We start from the raw sequence: 12,402 nt of genomic DNA, 5'->3' as shown, positions 1-12,402 counted from the left end.
CAACCACTACTTTTTGACTTGCACAAATGTATGTTTCTAAACGCTCAGGGATGATTAATATCCTTTGAGTGATCTCTAAGACTAAGAGTTCATACGCAGATTAACTGCTTAAGCAAGCTCAGGGGCAGAGACCAGCTCTCTTACACTGGCAAAAACCTTGTTCTCTGACAATCATAATCATTTCAGAACTGCTGATTAATTTTCCTTATCTGAACTTCTTTTTTTTTACTTTTAAAGTCCTGCCTGTTCCTTTTATTTGAGGCTTTTCAGTATTTGCTTCTTTCTTGAGTATTAGAGACTGGCTTTTGATTAAATACAACATTTGGAAGCCTGACTGCAGTACTGCCTGCCTTAGGTCACAGAATCATACAATATTCCAAATTGGAAGGGACTCGTAAGGGTCACTGAGTCCAACTTCTGGCTCCAAAAAGAACCTCCTCATTTTATAAAAATCATTTAAAAACATAGGAATTGCACGATAAGCTGCACTACCATTTATTCCTAGTCATTTTCTATCCACTGCTAACTGGTTATCTACCATTTCCAACAGGAGTTTGGCTTCTGGATTATTTTCATTATTTCTCCTTGGCGTTTATATTTATCTTTGTATTTCTAAATGTCTTTTAAAAACCTGGTTCAATTAAAAAAAAATAATCGAGAGAAAGATTAAATGGTATCTTAAAATGAATGTTTAGAGAAGTTTATAACCCTGCCATACATTCATCATACACAATCCTCCATATCCTGGGCCACCATGGCTAACCACAATCAGGACTTCAGCTGCCTGACAAGGGTCTTCTGTCTCAAAAACTCTCTATGTATCAACTCTAAGAAGCTCTGGGAGATGTCAGTGTTATAGAACAGATGCTTCTCTGCAAAAGCCTGTGCAAACCAAGTTATTTCTCCTGCCAGATCTATTCCTATTTCCCCTCCCATAAATACGTGATTAATATACAGCAGGATGGTATAAACAGTAGTGAGTATGCATTAAACTGGCAATAAATGGGGTAGTGGCAGGAAGAGCACAGAAATAGGTTGCAGAGCAGTACAATAGCTTGATTTAATCAGTTGCGTTACTTGCTGAAAAACAGTAATCAGATACCACAAGCTTTTGCATGCCAAGAATGCTGCACTTGAAGAAATCACATCTATGACTTGGGCCAGCTTCCCCCTCTGTAGCTACAATTAGCAGATAAGGGAATTCTTCAGACTTAAATGATCACGTTCCACGTTTTGGAGCTCAGCAAAAACCAGCTGAGCTATCTGGAGGCAGGCCAGACGAGGTCAGGACAGCACAGAGGGTGTGATCATCTATCTCCTCACCCACGCTAGGGACACAGGGTGGGCCTCAGAGCATACCCATCAGCTGCACTAAAGGGGAGCCTCCTGCATCAGCCATAGAGGAACACCCTGGAGAAAGCCCTGCAAAAGCAGAATAAAAACCACGGAAGGCCAAACATCTCCTGCAACCTCCCCATTAGGTGATCCCACAGCATGAGTGACCCAGAGCCACCTCAGGAAATGAAAGCCAGCAAGATCTTCATTGCACCTTCATTAAATGCAGTATCTCCAGGCTGGGCTTTGAGTCAAAATCAACATATTCAGGTGCTAATATGACTGAGGCTGTAACCTCCTGTTATTTGAACCAACCCTTCCCCACAAAAAGGGAAAGGACGTGCATGCCCTTCCTACTCCTCCCTTCCTATATACCCTATGTCAGCCCTGCAACACCCTCCCCCACCAACACTGGAGTCAGCTCCAGGACTACTCCAAGCCTCTCATAATGTAAGGCATCTTTGCTTGTGAACATGGCAAGACATGCACATCATTCTGTTTTAACTGCCACTGGGCTGCAGAGGAGGGAGACCTTCCTCTCCTGCCAGAGGCAAACTTCTCATTGATGGCCCTTGAGTTTCACATAAAGCCAAAGCTTTGGGAAACAATGTTGGCCATCACAGCACCTGATTAAAAGGACAGCTTTGTCTGGGAACTGTGCCTCCATCATGCTGCAGCAAAGCACATCGGGGAAACAGAGCAAACCTACAGCATGAGCTGCACATGGTTTATATACTGGATCAGCTCCTTGGTCTGACTGTCACACGTGGCATCACCCAACCCACATACACACACACACATACACACAAAAAAAAAAGAAATTAACGTTTGGATTTGCCATGAATCACAAAATAGTGCAGCACCTTTCAGAGCAGCAATCCCTTTGACATTAGTTGTTATTTGATACGATGGAATGGGAGAGAAAGAAAAAGAGAATGAAAAGGAAATGTTTCACATTTTTATCTGTGGCTTTTTTGTTTGGTTTTTTGGTTTGTTTGGTTTTTTTTTTGTTTTTTTTTTTTACATGTACTGTCAGCCTATATCCCAATAAATGTCTGCACATCTCTTCATAACATAAATGTCAGCCCTGCTGTGGACTGGAGCCTCAGGATTACCGTACTGGCAGAATTAACATATTCCTCATAAAAAATATAACATTTCATAACATTTCATTATCCACTGTAAACTGCATGTGCTTTCACTCCAGGGAAACTGGAAATATCACCCAGGCTGCCTGTCTTGCCATTTATCCACGCACTGGGGCCTTCTGTTGGATGACAGATCAGTCTTCTAGTTTCATTCTTCTTTCTCTACAATGCAGAATTTTTTAATTTTTTTTTCCCCCTCTGTTCTGTTTTTGCCTTTATAAACATGCCACACCATAAAACCTCTCACTTGAAAAAGGTTGGAACCCTGGAACAAACAAAACAGGGCTTATTTGTCAGGCTGAACGTAGCGTGGAAGGAACCTATGGTGCTCTATGCAATAAGGGGAGAAGGCAATAGAGAGGTAAGAAAATCACAGGCAGAAAAGGCAAGGCTCCAACTCATTTATACATAAGCTAGAGCCCATGGTCAGTAATGAGGTACTTCAGAATTGAATCTGTTCCCTTCTGTGGTTTAAACTCACTGTATTTTTCCTTCCCACTAGTAGGCTGGGCTGGCTGTAAATTCAAAGATTTGCATAAGCCACAGATTTTGTCTGTCTCTTTGAAAGGTCAAAAATTAGAGGCAGTACAAACAAACACATGTGACAAATAGGCCAGCTGGCAGCAATTTGGAGTGACCACATGGAGGAAGTGTGGAGGAGAATAAGGGCAGGATAGGAGCCTTTAAATGTTTGGGTCTTACATATATTATAAGTTACAGGCTGCCTCAGGGGAATGTTATTATTTTCCTTAACCAGCTTTGTATCTTTGCAAAGATTAGTGACTGACTACCCAGATTTAGTGCTGTCACGTTTCCACATAAACATTTCTGAATATATATTCTTTGATAAAAGATGCAGCTGCTGACATGATTTTTCACATAAACATTTCACTGTGCATTATATTTCATATTACAGAGAAGTTTTCCCATTTTTATTTCTAAGAGACTGCTCGCTCTCTTCTGCAGGCTGTGGAGCACTGCTTTAGGACTGAGAAAGGAATGGACACATAAGCAGAGCAAAAGAGGGGTGAGCAGCAGCTGCAGATGGATACACAAAAAAGTTTATTTACAAAAAAAAAAAAAAAAAAACCAACCAAAACAACAAACCACCACAGTTGTTACTCACATCAGGGTGTTACAGTAGGAAGGCCGGGAAACATTTGTTGTCCTCTGTAGCTTCTGGAATGAAAAAGAAAGCTTAACAGGTCAGCTTCAAACACCCGGCCAGACACGCAGCTGGTGTTAATCTGCATGACCCTCATTACCTGCAACAGACCTCTGCCAAATTCTGGCAGCCAAAGAGCCAGCCAGATTTTTATTACTAACATCACCTCGACCTATTAACGTAAGGGGGAAAATAATTCAAATCCAAATTGCTTCTCACTATTTGTTGTTGCTCTTTATACTTTGCCAGAGCCACGAAACCCAATTAAGTCGGTTCCACTTTTGTTTCCAGTCAGCTCACTCCAGGCACTCACGGCTGCAGGATCTGAGGTTGCAAGTCCTGCAGGGAATATTCCCTTGTTTAAAAGCAGCTCTTTCCACTGGACTCGGTTTTAATTAATTGTAACATTTCTATTGATCTGGAGTTTTATAAAAAGCTTGCCTTTGGATGGCACGCTGTCAGTAACATTAAATTAGGGGGCCAAGCGTGGTTTAGACTGGCTCTCAAAAAGCAATAAACAGAAAGCACTGACTCATGTATAAAACGGTAAATAAAAATGAATCTTAAAAATAAGGCTGTAAAACACTCATCCAGCTAGAGCAGTAAGAGGTCATGTATGCCCAGCTAATATTATCACCACATGCTGTTCGGTGAGTCAAAGTGTGGCTGACAGACGGCTTCCCGAGCAGTCACCCAGCCCAGACAGACCGGGGTCGCTCTCTCTGACCAACTGTCTTCACTCCATCTACAAACACAGCTCCATGCAAGTGCTTGCTGATGGCTCTTTATTTAAAGCAGTTGCTCTCTGCGTTGTGGAATAAGCCCCTGTGACTTATAAGGAGAACACAGGACCTCCCATTGCCATTCAGCTGCACGCAGCACAGCCAGCCCTTTCAAACCTGGCCCAAACCCACAGGTGATGTAACACCACCAGGCATCCCTCTGATAAATGCACCTTCTTCAAAACCTGCCGAGCAATTTCCATCTGAGTGCAGCAACTTGTACCGGGGCTTAATGCTCTCTTCCATGCATCCCCTCCACAAAGAAAATCTGTGCCAGCTGCTATAGGAACACGGTTAATCTCTGCAAGCAGATGTCAGCCTCCAAAGCTGAGAAAATGACTTTGTTCTTCAGGAGCAGGGAATTTAAACTGCACAAAGTTGAAATGCCCTGATGAATTTGGTAACTTAAACCCAGAAAGGAAGCACCTGCTTTCTGAATAGCTGCCTAATTAAATCCCGCTGCTGTTTTATGTGTTCATAATTCAACATGAACAGTCTTTTGCTAGTTAACAACGCACTGGCTGCGGTCAAACAGCAACCTAGCCAGAAAGAGTAGAGACAACTGCTGAGGGCAGATCTGCTCCCACAGGGAGACCTTCTCCTGCCACAGCTGGAGGGCCCAGGGCTAGGTTTCAGCTGTGCTTCACAGGGCCACAGTTAAAGGGTTTGGTAACCTGCAGTTGACGTGTGGCATCTTCCCATTTTTTCATGCCAGTGCTGGCATACAGTGAAAAGTTGGGGGGGGAAGAAAAAAAAAAAAAACAGCAACACATACAAAAAGATAATTTTCACCAATAAAGTAAACGAAATAAAAGCCAAGAATACAAGGAAGCGATCAATCTGCCTGCAGGATTAGCAACCGCAACAACAAAAAGCATGGAAATGTAGCAATCCCCTAAACCGAACTAAAAATAAAGTGGGCAGGATTCTCATGGCAGCCCTCTGGACATAGTGCTGCCCGCAGCAGCAGGAGTGAGGCTGAGCAGAAGCTGGAAATGGGCCATGCTGCATCCTCACCCGGCAGCTGCATTGCAGCGGTCATGGCAGTCATCAGCACGGATGGAGATTTTCATGGGTAAAGGAGACGAGAGGCAGAGAGGATGTGAGAGGTCCACATGGGTGACCCCAGGGCTCTGTGCTCTTCTGAGGAGTTTCTGTAGGCTGCATTCAGCAAAAAAAAAAAAAAAAAAAAAAAAAAGAGAGAAAAATCTGTAGCCACCACTTTAAGAAGAGCCTGGAAAAGCCCTCCTTTTGTTTTCTTATTAAAAGAACAGGCTGCCTAGGGGAGCAGTGGAGTGCAAGAGCCGTCTGGATGTGGCACTGAGGGACACGGTCAGTGGGCATGGTGGGTGTGGGCTGACGGTTGGACTGGGTCATCTTAGAGGTCTTTTCCAACATTAATGATTCTATGAAGTCTCCGTGCTTTTCCTCATAACCACCCCAACCCATGTATTAGTGGGACACCACATATCCCTTCTACAGCTGTAGCCTCTGCTGCTCTCAGAAGACCACTTGCCAAGTCCCAACAGCACTGCCCACAGCCATCCCCTCACTGTAACCCTTAGAAGCACAGAAGGTGTCTTGTGGTGATGACTCCCACGTATGTGCTGTCCTCCTGCCTTCAGAAACCACATCCACGGCCAGCCCTGAGCCATGCACCAAGAGACACATGCAGCAACACCAGCTCACTTTATAGGCCTGCTCTAGCAGCCTTTCTTTTCTCAGAAATGATATCGGCATTACTACACACACACAAAGGATGTTAGTATGGAAGTCTGAAGGTACAGTAGTGGTAATCCTAATTAAGGGCAGCACTGTCACTCTGTAAGGAACAAAATGCACATCGAAACCCAAGGCTTCCCACTGCAAAGCTCGCTTTCTACCTGCCTGGCAGAGCTTGAGAAAGTGACACTGGCTCCTCTCACAGCTTCCCCTGTGCTGGGCACAAGCAAGAGCAAGAGCAGGTGAGCTGCTTCCAGCTGCCTGGGCTCTGCCCCTCTTCCTCCACAGTTTACTTCTCTGTGTATTTCGTGTAAAAATAATCTTTGATACCTTACTACAGTAAGGTCAGAGCATTCCTGCTTCTTCCATCTGAGATTCCCCTCAGTCATGGCTCCAGCCATCTCAGAGATCTGTTTTGCCTCATCTACAAAAGCCTTTTCTATTCTTTTGTTGTCCTAGAAGTCTACAGCGAAACCAAAGAATCCCCAACAACCACTGCAAATCCTGTCTTTTTTTCTGATTTAAAATGGCTGTGACAGTACAATATCACCATACTGTACTTATCCCTGCAAACATGTAACTCTAATTCAACAATCCTATTACATATGCTCCTAGCATTTGTACAGAGGAGATTTAGCTCTGAGCTCTCCATTGCTTTATCTCTTTGCGTGTTTGCCAATGCAGAAATTATCTCAAGCTATAGACAGGTCACGTCCAAATGCTTCCCCCTATCTTGCTGTAAATCTGGAAAAAAAAATAACTGTCACGTAGGCTGCACTACACAGTCAAGACTACAAGCTCAGTTTCTAATAGTCACCCCTATGGCATGCAGTGGAAAGAGCTGGTCATGATATTTCCCTAGTGTTCTGTCTGTGACTCTATCAAAAAGACAACTTGTGCAACTCAGGGGTTCATGCAACTGGCTCCCAAGGAAGGCAGGGCACAAGAACTCCTGTCACACTTGTAAGGACTGGGGTCACTTCAGTAATGGTGGCAGTGAGAGCCACATGAGCTGGAGGGGAAGGAGTCTGCTCAAAGCACAGCAGCCAGCATAGGAGCTTCCAGGAGCAGAACTAGTAAAGGGACAAGAGAGGCAAAGAGAAGAACTATGTACAGAGACAAGGGGGTGGGGGGGGGGAGCAATTCTGTGTTTCAGAGACTTGTCTCAAAGCTTGAGGGTAGGTTGCTAGGTTAAGCATAATGCCACATTGCTGGTGGAATCACCCTATCCTGCTCTCTCCCACCTCTTACTCTGACACACCACACTGACGATCTTACCCTCCAGACACGGCCAGCTACCCATGTTTTTTTGTGCCCAACACTATTCATGCAAACTCATGGCTTCTGTCAGCAAACTGAGCCACCATATAGTTGTCTATATGCCTCAGCAAAACATCCACCTCTTCCATAAAAAAAAGAACTAAGATACTCCCATTTCATTTATTACAAGCACACTGTTCCTACAGGCCAAACCCCCACAATATATGTTTACATTTCTTGAATCATCATCTCCTCCATCTAATATCAAAAACCTGTTTTAATGTTGTTTTGTCACTCATCTGCTAGGGAATTCCTCCCTTTTTTACTGTGGTATCCCCTCCTGTGTCATTGCCCAAGACTTGTCTCTTACCTCACCCCATTTCTTCTCATATTACACCTCCAACACATTCTTGATGGCTCATAGTTACGTCACTATTAGCAAGTCAAAGCCCTGGTTACACAGCATTCACAGGCGAGACAGCTCTATCTCCGTGAGAATATCAGCCCAGCTTTCCCAATGCACAGCTCTCAGCACTTCTGATGTTGCAGCCCAGGAACAGCCCACGGAGCAATCAGCTCTACCTAGAAATCCACCCTTTACTTACCACTATGAAGTAATAGTTACAGCTGCAGATACTTCTGATTTGCCTTGCAGCAGCTTTACTTGAGAAGCACTGACTGTACCGCAGGATCTTAGAGCTGATGTTGGCAGGGTTCTTTGCATCCACCTGGCCCAACCCCTACTGCAGATGGGACATCCAGAGCAGGGTGCCCAGGGCCACGTCCAGTTGGATTTTGAAGACCTCTGAAGAGGAGACTCCACAGCTTCTGGGCAACCTATGCCAGTGCTCTGTCTGCTGCGCAGCACAGAAGTGCTGCCTGGTATAAACACACAGAGCAGAAAGGAAGGATTGAGACTAGTGGGCTTTGTAAGGTGTTTTTTCTGTACCAATCACTCCAGCAGCTGAACATTGTCACTGTCGTTAAACCTGAAGGGCAGAAGGTGTATCACATAGGCACACTCCCACTATTCATTCTAACCAAGACCACACACCCCCTTTGACTCCTTCATGCCACCCCAGCGTGGCTGCACCCACATGCCAGTCAAATCAGTGCCTGAAAATGCACTTGATGATGGCAGGTCCCTGTTCAGCCATGTGGCCTGAGAATACTGGGGCAGACACTACAAGGCAGAGGCACACAGGGCCCAGCAGAGGAAGAGGAGGGATAATACCATTCCCTTCAGCATCAGCTCAGTCTTGGAGCATGAAAAAAATAATAATAATAATCCTGTTTTGACTCTCCAGCAAGCAATTTTATTTTCTTCTGGAAAGTAAGTCCAAACAAGGAGCACACTGCAATCAAACTGAGCCATGCACCATCACCACAATGCTGCTCAGAACAGTTTCTTCTGTGTTTTTCCCAGTAAGCCTCTGATGCAGATTGCAGGTTTGGCTGCAGCACCTGAGGGGAATCACATCTTGCCCTGCAAACGCAGCAACCCACTCTGCAGTGAGCCATTTCAACTAACCAAGCCCTGTTTCACTAACAATGTTGCCCTATCAAAAATAATATAAGAAAAGGTTACAAGGTGCCTACACATAATCCCAGCCTGTGTTGCTGAGCTAGACTTTCTAACCATGCAAGTAGTACTTGCAGTCAACTTGCAGCCCCCCAGCAGCCCCAGGCACAGCTGTCACTATAGCCCCATAGAGAACATGGCATATGGCATGACATATAGCATGGCACACAGCATGCTGCTGCTGCCTGTCACATCTACCAGTCACTCTGGCCATAACCAGCTCCATCCTCTCTGCTTACCCACAACTAATGACTGTGCTGCGGTACTTAAACACTGTGAAGTTAAGAAACATGAAAGCCTCAAGAGGGGAAAAACTCACTAATAGTAGGACCTTGGAGAGAACAGGCAAATAACAGCCGTTGCATATATAGTGAGTAGTTTTATTTAAAGTACAGCTTCTACCTGAATTCAGAGAATGACATTTTCAGGTGGCGTCTCATCTTGTGGGCAAGGCAGCACCTCTCCCTTCCCCCAGAGATGCCAGCTTTGCATCCCCCAGCAGCACAGGAGTGATGTTACAGCTCAAACCAAAGTACACCAGGCCCCTAGAGAAAACATGACGCAGTGTGCTATGACTGCTGTCATAGCAGTAGACCAAGGTCTTCACCTCTGATTTCTGCTCTACACATGCTTTTCCACAGCAAGGGCAGCCATTGCAGAAATGCCTCCCAGCTAAACAAGTATATCTGTGCTTATAGCAACATGAGCTTCTTGTCACATGCAACTCACATGAAGCTTACAAAGATGCTCACAAAGAAGCTTACAGATGTCCAAGGATTGCCAGACAAGGAGCAGCAGGTGCAGCTGATCACTGCCATTCTTCTCCCCTTGAGCTTCCATGGATCTGCTTGTTAGATACATCAAAGACAGCAGGCCTCTATCTGCTTTCATCTGCAGTTTTCCCTTCAAATCATCTTCCCTGACGTTACTAGTTCTCTTTCATTACCGCTCCTGGTTCTGTCCATGGCTCTGGCTACTGTATTACCTTGCCAAAATTATTTTCTACCTGCCCACACAGACTTTCTCTTCCTTCAAACTCACTCTTTGCAACAGTATCCCAAGCACCTTCCTCCCATTAATGGAAGAAGCTGCCCAGAGAGGTGGTGCAGTCACCATCCCTGGAGGTGTTTAAGAGCTGTGTGGATGTGGCACTGTGGGATGTGGGCAGTGGGTGTGGAGGTTGGGTGGGCTGATGGTTGGACTGGGGGATCTCAGAGGCCTTTTCCAACCTTAATGATTCTGTGATTCTATGTCAGTGCTCCCTTTGTGATAGGATTGAGAGATCTAAGTTTACGTAGGACCGAGGGACTGAGTAAATGACTGCTAGACTAATGTGACAAATTTGTTCATAACATAGGCAACAATGTGAAACATAGCAGCAATATGCACGATGCTCCTGCATCAGATTACTGTTCACACACACACATATACACACACATATATATATAAATGCTTGTAAATGCTTTCTGAGAGGAAGGTGGGATCAGAGAGTTCTCAAGCCCACACAATTGTCTGATCCTGCAATCTTTCTGAAAGCAAAATAACAGAAAGCTGAAACTGGGAATGGCATTGTTCATCTGACAGCCTACAGTAGAGGCCTTCTTCCCAGCTCTGTAGCAGCTCCATAGTGTGACCTTTGCTGTGACATTTCACTTCTCAAAGAAGTCACAGTCCATTCCCATCAGAACAGATAAGACATCAAAGGTCTGCCTTTGTGATGTACCCAGTGATTCAACGATGAAAACTGTGATATAAATAAGTAGGTAACTATGACTGAGGAACATCACTATAGCATCACAGACTATTATTACTTTATCATTCAAAGAAACTTTGACGTATAAAACAACAGTGAAAGCCCCCATGGTTCAGGAAATGCCATACTTTTTCCTGTCTTCAGTCAGTTCTGATAAGTCAAGGAGGGTTATGTACACACATGGCCTAAACAAGGCGTTTCTGACAGCCATGAGGAAAGAGCCAGGAGCTGCCCAACACTGAATGGCACAAACTAGCATACAGCTACTTTTATTTCAGGGTAGACAAAGACAGCTTTGCCAAATAAACTTAAGTAAATCCAGGAGCCGTGCCTCATGTTGTTACAATGTTAAGAATAGGGAGCTCTAAAGTTTCCAGCAGAAATTAAAATGTACTGCGGTAGAGGACTGAGCACTCTGCCCTTTCAGAGGGTTTCCAGCAGCGCTTTCCTTGGGTCAATTTCACCCCTCAGAGGGGCCAATTTCACTTCTGGAAAGCGGGGAGTTACTCACTTAGCACCAGGACGAGCAAGATGATGTTTAGTTTGATAATTCAACTGTCAGTGGGATTTTGAAATGTCACTCCCACACCTAGCAGATGCCGTTTGCTCATTCCTCATTTTAGAAAAATGTACTGAAGTTCCTTTTGTAATTGATGCAAAACATTCCACAGGGCTGGAGCTTTATTTTGGAAAAAAAAAAAAAAGAAAAAAGAAAGAAAAAAGAGAAAAAAAAGAAAAAAAAAAAAAGTCTTGTTTCCTTTCAATTGAAAGGCATTTTAACTAATTCTCTTGAACATATATATTTAAACTGTTCTATCCCTTTTAAAGGCGCTTTTACAGAGACACACTCTCTCCTTAAGTAAACCCCATATGGCACCGAGTTGAACTAAAAATCTCCAAAATGAAGACAAAAGAAAAAGCTGATTCAAGAATATAGATCTTCCACCTGTCATACTTGGCCATGACTTTGACAAAGCTTAACATCTGTGAATAACTCCAGGAGGATGACCGAGATAAATGTTTGTACAATATGAGCTTCAAATTATAACTTGTTTTTAAACAATCACATCTAGAATGACAGGATGAGAAAAGTGAGTGAGAGGAGACACCAAAAACCTGTGCGAGAAAGATGACATGAGTTGCAGTTAGTTTGCGTGCCTTACCTTACAAATGTGCTCACATAATAATGCAAGTAACCGAAACTTATCTGCTAGGTGATGGATTGAAAGTCACGCTTTTCAATCCATAGAATCCATGGGGCCTTAAACTCCACCAACCCACCTGCATTCTTCACACCCTCTTGACCACTTAAAAATTCTTCCTCCTCTTTGGCATGTGAAAGAGAAAAGGCCCTCAGAAACAGCCTTGATAATTATTATATCTTGAATCCAGGATATATACAAAAATAGGACATGGAAGGCAAATTCACCCTTGAGTTAGAATTCACTTAGGAAATAAACCTTTGCTGCTTACTCTGTGGCAACTAAAATCTACTCTTCCTGCAAGTCCTGACAATGAATTTCTTGGAAATTGGACCAGGCTGCTAGGAAAACTGCCATGACATTTTCTAATGGCCCAGATCTATATACCCATATGCTTGTCTTCAATTTCATAAAATAAACATATTGGATTTTTTTTAAGGTTGGAACACTGTT

At 44.0% G+C, this 12,402-nt stretch overlaps 1 long non-coding RNA gene across 1 annotated transcript in view; it reads right to left on the bottom strand.

Annotated features, from left to right (window-relative positions):
* Positions 1-12,402, bottom strand: part of LOC122177972 — a 56,333-nt gene that overhangs the window by 36,816 nt on the left and 7,115 nt on the right. The window contains exon 2 of the long non-coding RNA XR_006178211.1: positions 3,610-3,662. This is a non-coding gene — a long non-coding RNA (uncharacterized LOC122177972). The remainder of the gene's footprint in view (positions 1-3,609; positions 3,663-12,402) is intronic.

Source organism: Lagopus leucura, unplaced genomic scaffold (genome assembly GCF_019238085.1).
Source record: "Lagopus leucura isolate 7727_CA_CO unplaced genomic scaffold, USGS_WTPT01 Super-Scaffold_100001, whole genome shotgun sequence".
Taxonomy (NCBI): domain Eukaryota; kingdom Metazoa; phylum Chordata; class Aves; order Galliformes; family Phasianidae; genus Lagopus; species Lagopus leucura.
Note: the sequence above shows the minus strand (reverse complement) of the source record. Positions and strands in the feature narration are given on the sequence as shown.